This window comes from Triticum urartu, chromosome 6 (assembly GCF_003073215.2).
Source record: "Triticum urartu cultivar G1812 chromosome 6, Tu2.1, whole genome shotgun sequence".
In the NCBI taxonomy this organism is placed as follows: Eukaryota; Viridiplantae; Streptophyta; class Magnoliopsida; order Poales; family Poaceae; genus Triticum; species Triticum urartu.
The window spans coordinates 495,684,789-495,695,475 of NC_053027.1; the positions used below are offsets into that span (position 1 = coordinate 495,684,789).

Below are 10,687 nucleotides of genomic sequence, written 5' to 3' on the forward strand. Positions count from 1 at the left end.
ATCAACAAGTTTGATTGGCTAGGGAGTGAGATCGGGCGAAAATGGAGCTTAGAGCAACAATGGAGCTTAGGGGTGGAAGAGGTAGTCAACTAGAGGAAGAAGACACCCCTTTTATTGATGTGGACAAAATCCAACCGTTATCCACCTAACCAGCCCGCGACTTGCGGTACTACCGCCCCTGACAAGCGGTACTACCGCAAGGCCATGCGGTACTACCGTGAGGGACCGCGGTACTACCGCTGCAATGGCAGGAACTAGAACAAGCCCGAAGCACGGAGGCTGAGAACGGTACTTCCGCAAGTGCGGTACTACCGCTCCCCCTTGCAGTACTACCACAAGGCAGGAAAGTCCTAGCCTGGGAAGGGCGTGGATGAATAAAAATACATCCGTGCCTACTTCCGCTGAAAAACAAACGATGCAAAAATCCGACATTGTACTACGGCTGGAGGAGCGGTACTACCGCATGGTAGCTGAGCCAGGCCGCGCGCGGTACTACCTCGCTCGAGGTGCGGTACTACCGCGGAGGCGCGAACGTAAAAAATTACATCCGCCCCTACTACCACGATGCAGCAGTACTTGGCCTGGGGGCCACAGTACTACGGCTCCAGAGGAGCGGTATTACCGTGGGCTCCTGCGGTACTACCGCACCGAAGTACGGTACTACCGCAGGTGCCTGCGGTACTACCGCTCCAGGGAGCAGTACTACCGCAAGGCCAACATCAGCAGCCATGAGAATTGCATAGACGATAAATGGAGGATACTCCAAAGTGCAGGGGAAAGGTGGAGACAAGGAAGAAAACGTGTACGTGATGATTCCACCCGAACCTTTCCGACGTAGACCCCCTCTTAATAGTACGGCTTTCCTACGACTCAAATCCACCAAAAAGAAACGTAGAAAAACGCCGTCTTCAATAGTCTTCGAGGGGAACCAAACCATCTTGTGCCTAGCAATGAAACGTCTGAGAAACTCAAGGCACACGATTAGTCCGCAAAAGCATTGTCATCAATCACCAAAACACCTTAGGGATAAATATGCCCTTACAGAATGTAGACATTGTAGAATGTAGGGTTTTTAATAGAATATTTTTTTGACTATTTTAGGTGTTTTGAATAAAATAGAAGTAAGAAAATTAAGGGTAGAACTAGGGTAGTAGAATTTTTAGCAAGTGTTTAATAGAAATAGTTTATTTAGTAAGTGATTAATATAACTAGTTTATTTATATTAAGTGATTAATAGAACTAGTTTATTTAGTAAGTGCTTAATAGAACTAGTTTATTTATAGTAAGTGCTTAATAGAACTAGTTTATTTAGTAAGTGTTTAAAATAATTAGTAAGTAAATTAATAAACTAGTTGAACTAGTTTAGTAAGTAAATTAATAAACTAGTTGAACTAGTTAAATTAATAGAACTAATGTATTTTTAGTAAGAAAATTAATATAACTAGTTGAACTACTTTATTTTTAGAAAGAACTAGTTTTTTTTCTATTTATAGTAAGTTTATATTTAGTAAGAACTAGTTGAATTAATAGAACTAGTTGAACATGGCATATTTGTTGTTATTTTTTATTTTAAGCAATTATTCGGGATGTATTAGTGATAACTTATAGGGTTTTTGCTTTTGCAGAAATCAAGGAGCCCCTCCATCATCCCCGCCGTCGTCCCCGTCACGACCCCCTCCGACCTCGAGGTGAGACCAGCCAAATCTCCATGTCAATATGAGTCCTATAAGATATATATGATGTAGATAAAAACATGTATATCCTGTGTTGCTCAAATAGGATATGTGGTTGCCCAAGTGGCCGGTCATGTTCAGGTTACACCTCCGAGTGGCCTATGTTTTGCCGGAGTGTTGATTAATTTCCGTTCCGGCAAATTTCAGGCGCTCGATATGTCCTTTTTTAGCAAAGGTCATGCCGGATTTTTTCGTGAATTCTGGCATGACTTGTGCTAGAATATGTAGGAAATATCGAGTGGCCTAAATTTTCTCAAAAATAATGATCTAATTTAGGTTTTTTAGTACATATATTTAATTGTACAAGTTTAATCTTTGAATTATGAACGTAGGAAATGTCGTACTCGGATGACAAAAGTCTCCCGGGGGAGTGCAGCCGGTGCCACGACGATCGAGGTCTGTGCGACAGGTGCCCTCACCTGGACGATGATCGGCACTTCAGCATTAAGCTCGAGCAGACCTACGACATTGAAACGGTACGCAACGACGACAAGTGTTTTTTCGTAATTAAGCACAACTTCAACTATTTCAATGTCTAATTTTCATCTTTTACAATTCAACTAGCTTATCCCATGCCATGCAAGACGCTATGTCTTGGAGAGGATGGGTTTTGAAGACCATGAAAAATTTGAAACAAAGAAAATACACCTAAGGACCCATCATGATATGAATTTTGAAGTAAATTTGTACAATTCTCAGAGCGTAACCCATTTTGGTTGCCAAAATTGGGAAGCATTTTGCAAAATGTATGGTTTTTATGAGGGTATGATTGTCACCATGGATCTTGATGATCCTGACATCGAGCAAAACAATATGGACATTTGGGTCCTTGTTGATACGCTTCTGATTCTACCGCTATGTGAGTTTCCCAAACATAGTTATTAACTAATTTATATTGTTTATTTCAAAATAGTTGACAGCTTATTTTCATTGACAGCTTATTTTCATTCTTCAAAGAATGTGCGAAAGATGGTAGACAAAACCCATTACACCGATGGCTCCGAATTAACTTATAAGGAGTAAAATCATCTGATCGCATTTTGTACTTTCTTTGAGAATTACAATACCTATTATCGAACTCCTCCAAATTATGGTGAATACGTGCCACTAGTGCACGTGTTGAACCACGATAACTTCTATGGAGATACCCTGGTAAGATTTTTTACTATTACGACATCCGTGCATCTTTTGCATACTTCTAAAACTAGTACATCATTGCTAACTACGAAGTTATTACTATGTTTTTCAACAGAAAATGCCGATGGATTGTGTGCCTCATCTGATGTATTACAATGGCCGCCTTGAAGTTCTGAACATACAGCCAGGTCATCCTACGGATCTCACCTGTGCATATCGAATTTCTGAAACCGGTGAACACATGCTAATCAAAGAGTGGAAAAAATGTTTGGACATTCGTAAGGAGGTTCTCGGAAGCAACATTAAGCGAAAGGCAAGAACTGGAGACAGGATAATATGCATTCTCCATAATGGAGAGCCAGGGGCTATCTTGTTTTTTGCTATTTTACCTTAGAGAATATAGTAGGTCCTAAGAGAATGTAGTAGGTCCTATGAGGTACAATATGTTTATTATGTGGTACTATGTGTTAGAGTTGATGATGAGGAGTAGTTGTGATTATGACTAGTGACCAACTTGCTATGTGATGTCTCATCGATGAAAACGATGATCATGAGGAGGTGTTATATGACAATGATGTATTATGATGATAAGTTGTTAATGATATGATGATGATGATGATGATGATGATGATGATATTTACTATATCATTGCGTGAAAGAACCACGGATTAGTTTCAAGTGGATGTCCATCCACTTGAAACTAGTCCACGGTTCTTTCACCCAATGATGTAATAACTCATTATGATGTAAAAACAATCTCTAAATTGCTGTTGTATGAAAACTTGTATAGAGGTGTATGAATACAACATGAAATAAAAAAAATACGGAATAATAGTAGTAGCGCGGGTTGGGAGAAGCGCTACTAGTAATTACCAGTAGCGCCGCGTGGAGAAAGCGCTACTACTAAGTCGGTGTAGCAGTAGCGTGGGTTAACCAACGCTACTGCTAACCTTTAGCTATAGCGTCGTACCAGTAGCGCTCCTGCCCGCGCTACTGATAGGCTTAAAACCCGCGCTGCTGCTAGGCTTTTCCCTAGTAGTGGATGATTGCGAGGGTGACAACCACCATATTAAAAACGAATGGGAAGAACGGATCCCCTGCCTTTTTTGCGAAAATAAGGACCCACCTTGTCATTAATAAGGTGGTGCAACCGCTTGATACTACCTGCATTACCCTAGTAACCCAGCAGTCATCAAAACCCTTTCGGAGCAAGACTACCCAGAGGAAGGACCAGTGCACCATGTCATACGCCTTATGAAAGTCAATCTTAAGAAACACCGCCTTTTGATGCTTTATTTTCACTTCATGGATAACCTCATGGAACACTAGGGGACCCTATCCAAAATAAATCGACCATGAATAAAGGCCGCTTGATTAGGATGGGTCAGATGATCCGCCAGGAGGGCCGCTTTATTGGTGTGCATCTTAGCAAGGATACAAAAGATCTTATTAGTAATTGTGATTGGTTGAAATTGGCAAATGACAGAGGCCGAAATTGGCCCCGCTGACCAATGTTGCTTGAGTCTGTTTTTTTAAGAACTCCGTAGAAAAATCATTTGGTTCACTATATACAACCAATAATTTGCACTTTTGTGCAAGCTCGCGAATCAATGTTTTTTCGCATGAAATTTTACACATGTAGTATACATTCATATGTCCATGTGAAAGCTTTTTCATAATTTTTTAAACTTCATGGAGCCCGAGCACCAAAACACTGCACCTCCCAGACGCCACATTTTCCACTAACCGTCCGAGCAAGTAGGGGGGTACGGGGAACTTGGTCCAAGCGCGTTGCGATTTTTCCTCTCATTTTGTTATTCAATATGGATTCATGCATGCATGGCGCATAGTTGGGCGGGTCGTGGTCAATAATCGCTATCTAGCCGCCGCACCCATGCATTTCGGGACACCAAGATAGGTTCGTCTGAAATGTTTATGCACGCGGCTATTTTGTTGAGATAGATACGCACCGACTATGTTTATCTTCCACAATCAAAGACTATGTTTATCTTCTTCTAATCATTTCGTGCTCCGATACTTCTAGTAGACGGCCATGCCTGTTGTAGCACAACGCACCACGCGCATGCGGAGAGCGAAAGATGAGTAATATTATTGCACGCCAATGGAGTGGTTAACGGGCTTATCGATGCCACTCGCCAAAGATCAATGGAAAGCATGTGAATTGTTTAGCCAGCCCAGTAGTGGCAGAGCACGTACATACCTTCCCTTGCAAGTTGCAACCTACTAGTGTTTGGGGCGCCACCCGGTGGCGCCGCCTGAGAGGAAGCTAGGCGGTGCCAGGTGGGAGGCGCCCTTTCCACTTTATTCTTTATAGTATGCAATGTTATTGCATAATAGGCATATTAAGCAGCAATGAGCCAGGAGAAACCAGGGACTTGAGATCATCAGGAACAAAATGTAAAGTTCATTACACACTTGATGAAACAAGTGACACATGCATCTTGGCTCTATCGTCACTGTGGCGCAACCAGAGAGGGAGCTGGGCAGTGCAAGGTGGGGTGCGCCCCTTTTACTTTCTTATCTGTACTATCTATTGTTATTGGATCAGACTATCGAGCAGGATTTCTAGAAAAAGACATAGGAGCAGATTCATGGCAGAAGCAAATTGAATATATCTACCCCTTCATTCACAAAGTGAACATGCATGAACATTGATGGAAGCTACACTTCATAATGAAATCTCAATGTGAATTCCAAAACAGAACCCAGACAACATAAACAGTAACAAAGGAGTAAAGACTAACAATATTGACATAATCTCAGTTAAAACAGTTCAAACTCTTTGATTTCTACGGTATTTGGAAGCTATACAACCTATTGATAACATAATGTAGTCAGAAATACACTATTAAGGTGGCAAGAGGACCATAAACGAATCTGATGTACTACTCCCTTCAAATGTCTTGTTATTTCAGTAGTACGGTCTGTACCTCATAGAACTGCTGAAAATTCATCTACTTGGACACTTGTTCACCCTGCCAAACAAACAAGCAAAAGAACAAGTCCAAATTGAGATAGAAAAAAAAATGTACACGAAAGATACAAGATTGGTTCGAATCAAGTAGCACATTCTTCAGATTATATGTACCACTATCTTATAGCTCAGATTATAGGTAAGTAAACACCATCCCAATCGGCCAACCAACAACCAATCGAACAACTCAACTATATATTAATTGCTAGTGTCCACTGCAATCGGCAGTAGAATGCCCCAGAATTTGAAGTAGATGAGACTCACCTCTCTGACGAACCAACACAACAGCTCGCACTCGGTGATCCATTACCCTGCCTACGCCAAGGACACCTCCACCGGCTCAGTGAAGGGCTCCCTCGCCACCGGAAAGCAACAATGTTAGAGACAAAATCCAAGCGATGATAGAGATGTGAAAAATGGGTGGAATGTTGAGATCGAACTAGTATGGTAAGTGAATATTTCATCAGAGACAGATGGGAACCGTACCACCCGCAAAAACTTGTCACCTAACAATGCATATCCATGGACGATTTCTGTGGGAAAATTAAAAGAACACACACCAAAGTACCAAAGTACAAAGTGATTAAGTGAGAATCCTAAATATTCCAATGAGAAAGAACATAAAGGGAACCAGTACCTGAAATATTGTGCAATCATATCCAGAGCAGGTGAAGAAACACACAACATACCGATGAATCCAAACCCTTAAAACCATATAGATTTTTCTTTGTGCTAATATTCTGCATCTGCAAGTCCTTCACTACCAATGGTAATAATTACACTTGTCAGCACAATATATAAGACAAAGATACTATTGTTCTCTTAAGAGATATAGATAACCGAAATATATGTATATAGGTAACTTACTTTGACGTACAATAAATAAGAAATAGATAGTATTGTTCTCTTAAGACAAACCATTTGATCCCATCGCTTCCAAGTCGCAAATCTTTACTCGTTCTGTAGTTTTCTTGTCAGCCTTTATATTGTGAACGAAGCTTCTTTATCCAACTGCCAAATCTGAATGCTGCTGCAAAACAGTATACAGAAATTAAATGCAAAGGGCACTTAGTGAATTTGTTGGAAGATCCATACTAATACAACTGCCTGACATACATCAATAGTACCATCAGACACTCATCTCCTGAGCCCTGACAGCTTTAGAATCGTAATGCATTTTTGCTGCATCATTACCTTTTCTATCACCATCAACAGATAGGCAGACCTGAAAGGTTTAATGATTGTCAAAATTATCACCCAAGAATTAGATTGCTGTAAATGGAAGAATATCTAAAGAACATCAGGGTGGGAACATGGAAGATAGAGATCTACAATGTCACATGTTCAAGTTTCTTAATAACCATAGTATTATGCTATTCAATTAAACAAAGGGAAAAAGAATATGCTCTAGATAGTATTAAGCTATCAGTAAGGTAGACCCGTCTGGATCTAAGCAATCATACTGGATCAATAAATGGGTTTTGATGGACTAATGATGCATTTTAGGTAAGTATCCAGGCATCATGTGGCCACAAGAAACTTTATATAGATGTCAAGTGCATGTCATGCTTCTCAAGATATAAGGGAATTTTCAATCAATCTAATGGAGTTGCAGAACCTTCTTCACTTCGCAGGATCTGATGAACACATAGGAACATGAAAAATAGAGTAATATATATCCTGACATTTGGAATCGTACATGAACCAGGAAAAACACATAAACTTTCTATCGAGTTATGACACCAAAACATGCTAGAAATTCTATTGAATCGTGGTGTTGGCGAACAGTCAAGAGGAATTTAGGAGTGGTTACTCCTCTGAATCAAAAGTACTCTAGAAAAAACGTCTATAGGTTGGAATCCTACAAATTGCTTTAAAATTCCTTTGAACCAAAGAAGCACATAGTGTAGGAAAACAATCCACACAATTTTGGGGAATTCATCCCTTTGAACTAAATGGTTTCGAGAATTCCGTATGGATTGGAATCTTACAAAAATTCTTTGACCAAAGGGCACGCTGGTTCCATACCTCTTCCTCAAGCATACTTTTCGCCGCTGCTTTCACATAGGTTTTCGACTGTTCAACTTCTGTTCATACTATGAACAAAAACATCGCATTTCTATAGAAAATGCATCAGCAACCATGAACCAAGCCTTGGGTGCAACCATATAAGCAATATACAGAAATTGGCAAAACACGTCAAAATGCAAGAAAGTGACTGTATTTTCACAAAGTTCTTCCTCTTCTTTATCAGACCCGCAGGCGTTGTGTTTAGAAAAAACATAAATTGAGAAATTAGAATAAAATCATCACAGAGAATCATGTAGTAAAAACTAAGAGAAAGATGATGGGATTGGGGACACTCCTCAAACTTTATGTTGTAGTTCTATGACTATATCCGAGTCTTTTGCCTTTTTTCAAACTACACCACAAATTAGTTTCTAGACAACTGAATCTGCCAAGAAAATTCAATTTTATTTTTAGTTTGGAGGTCCTGCAGTCTGCAGATATAACATTAGAGAGCAGTATAAGTTGAAACAAAAATGAAGTACCTGATCTGTTGTGACCTTAGTTTCAACAGATTCTCACTTAACTCTCACACTCTGAGTATTGCTCCTCCTACAACAGAAAATGGCTGCATAAGAACACATGAGTTCATGTAGGATAGAGTTGTGTTCTGGTATTGGTTAGTTCAACAAAAAATAAGAGAGTAACAGAGGGCATCAAACTGATTTGCATAGTTGTAGCTACCTCTGCACAAATATAATTCTTGCATCATGTGCATCGCAGTTACCTTGACCAACAACAATAATAATAATTCTCCCTGTCATCAAACTCTCACCAGAATAAGATCAGCTGCAGGTAAAAATTCAAGCTAATGATTGACGTACACCAAATTTTTTTAGTCACCCTCGCTTCACTGTAAGAAATATAGCCTAGTTCCACCATGATTATATGAAGAAAAACGACATAAACCGGCTTAGATCGAAGGAACCCAATGAGTCTTGCTGCAAAGATGGGGGAGAATGATTGGTAAAGCTGACCTTGGCATCATCGACCATCCCTGATGACTCCCCCTGATCAGTGCTCCTCTCGTCTCCCTCCCACATTTTCTTCACCGGCGACCAATGCTCCTCCATGATCGGTTACTCGCCAGCGTCGCCCCTGCGCTCCAGATCCGGCGAGGAAATCGGCTGGCCCGGCCTCCTCGTCTCCCCTCCTGCTGCAGCCGCAAGGCTCCCCGGAGGAAGACGCGGAGGAGAGATGAGGAGAGGAGAGGTTTCTTGCAAGGATAGAGAGCGTGGACAAGAGAAAAGGGGTGGCGGTGGCGCTAAATCAACCGAGGCCATGAGCAGGGGTGGGGCGGCGGCCGCGGTAACCCTAGCCGCCACTCAGGGAGGAGAAACGAGAGAGAGAGCGAAAATAGGAGATGAGCAGGGGATCGACGGTTCAACGCTTTTTACCTTTTTTTCTTCCTATATGGCATAGTAAATGCCAGGTGGATCACCCCAGGGATCACGTTTTGTGCGCACGCTAATGTTTTTAATGATGGTGCCGGCTGCCGGGGCTACACGGGGAAGAATTGAAGGAGTGGGTAATATCCGCCCGTCGGCTTGTGATCTGGCATTAGCCGCTACAAGTAACTAGACGTCTAGACCTCACGTAATGCTAAGGAGTAGTACGCTACCTAATCCCTTTGTGAAAACTCCAAAATAGAAAAGCTTAATGTGCATTGACCTTGTTGAACATGTGTACATGTACGTAGGTCTGAGTTTTGTATGCCGTATCTGTAGTGTCTGTTTTCTTCTGTATGTACGTGTATATTAGGAGACACGATACCGGTCGCACCCCCTTGTACCTATATATATGTGTCTAGTGCAAGATCAATGAGATATCAATGCACCAAACCATTCTCTACATGGTATCTATCGCAAGTCGATCCTCTCCCGCTTCCGCCTAACCTAGCCGCCGCCACCCCGCGCCGCCTCCCCCGCCGCGCCGCTCCCTCCCCAAACCCTAGCCGCCGCCTACTCCTCTCACCACCACGCCGCCGCCATGTCTTCCACCGCCTCCACCTACTCCAACCCCTTCGCCAGGCCGGACCCCGCTGACATCTGCGATATCAACATCCATGAACGCATTGCCATCGTCCTCGATGCCACCGACGCCACGTACTTCGCGTGGAAGACGTCCTTCTCGCTGCTCTTCCGCGAGAACAATCTCGTCGATCACGTTGACGGCACCGTCGACTCCAGCGCTATGGTGGATGACTTCGAGTGGACCACGATCGACGCCACGCTCATCCGGTGGTTCTTCACCACCATCTCGAAGGACCTGTTTCACACGGTCGTGAGCGATGGTGATGATGCCCGCGCCATGTGGGTCAAACTCAACGGCCTCTTCACCGACAACAAGCTTCAGCGTCGCGTTTTTTTGCAGCAGGATTTTTTGACTGCCATCAGGATGATCAGTCTATCGATGACTACTGCCGCCGCCTGAAGACGTTGATGGATGAGCTCCGTGACATTGGCACCAAGGTTGATGATGACCTCCTCCTCAGCACGCTCACCGCCGGCCTCAACGAGGACTTCGGTAACGCTGCCTCCAACCTCTCCCTAATACCGGAGCCCTCCTTCCCCAAGGTTGTGGCATACTTGCAGTTGGAGGAGCGCCGGATGAAGGGGGTCAAGAAGCGCGTGCAGCACCACGCCCTTGCCGCCAGCACCTCGCGTGGCGCCACACCACCGGCCGCCCCGCCCTCATCCGCGTCCCGCCATCAGCCGCCACCTCCCGCGCCTCTGGGGTTTTCCCTCTATCGCCC

At 42.9% G+C, this 10,687-nt stretch overlaps 1 long non-coding RNA gene across 31 annotated transcripts; it reads right to left on the reverse strand.

Moving 5' to 3' along the window:
- Positions 1–5,613: 5,613 nt before the first annotated feature.
- LOC125514536 lies at positions 5,614–9,338 on the reverse strand. 31 transcript variants are annotated; one of them, XR_007286486.1, is made up of 9 exons: positions 8,910–9,333; positions 8,617–8,721; positions 8,418–8,484; positions 7,857–8,320; positions 6,982–7,090; positions 6,733–6,895; positions 6,503–6,625; positions 6,130–6,398; positions 5,614–5,866 (listed from the first exon to the last, which is right to left on the reverse strand). It is a non-coding gene; the product is annotated as an uncharacterized LOC125514536 (long non-coding RNA). The 31 variants fall into 31 exon arrangements; XR_007286504.1 differs by having other exon boundaries at positions 6,733–6,892; positions 7,894–7,984; positions 8,910–9,328; XR_007286489.1 differs by having other exon boundaries at positions 7,857–7,984; positions 8,910–9,328.
- Positions 9,339–10,687: the final 1,349 nt, after the last annotated feature.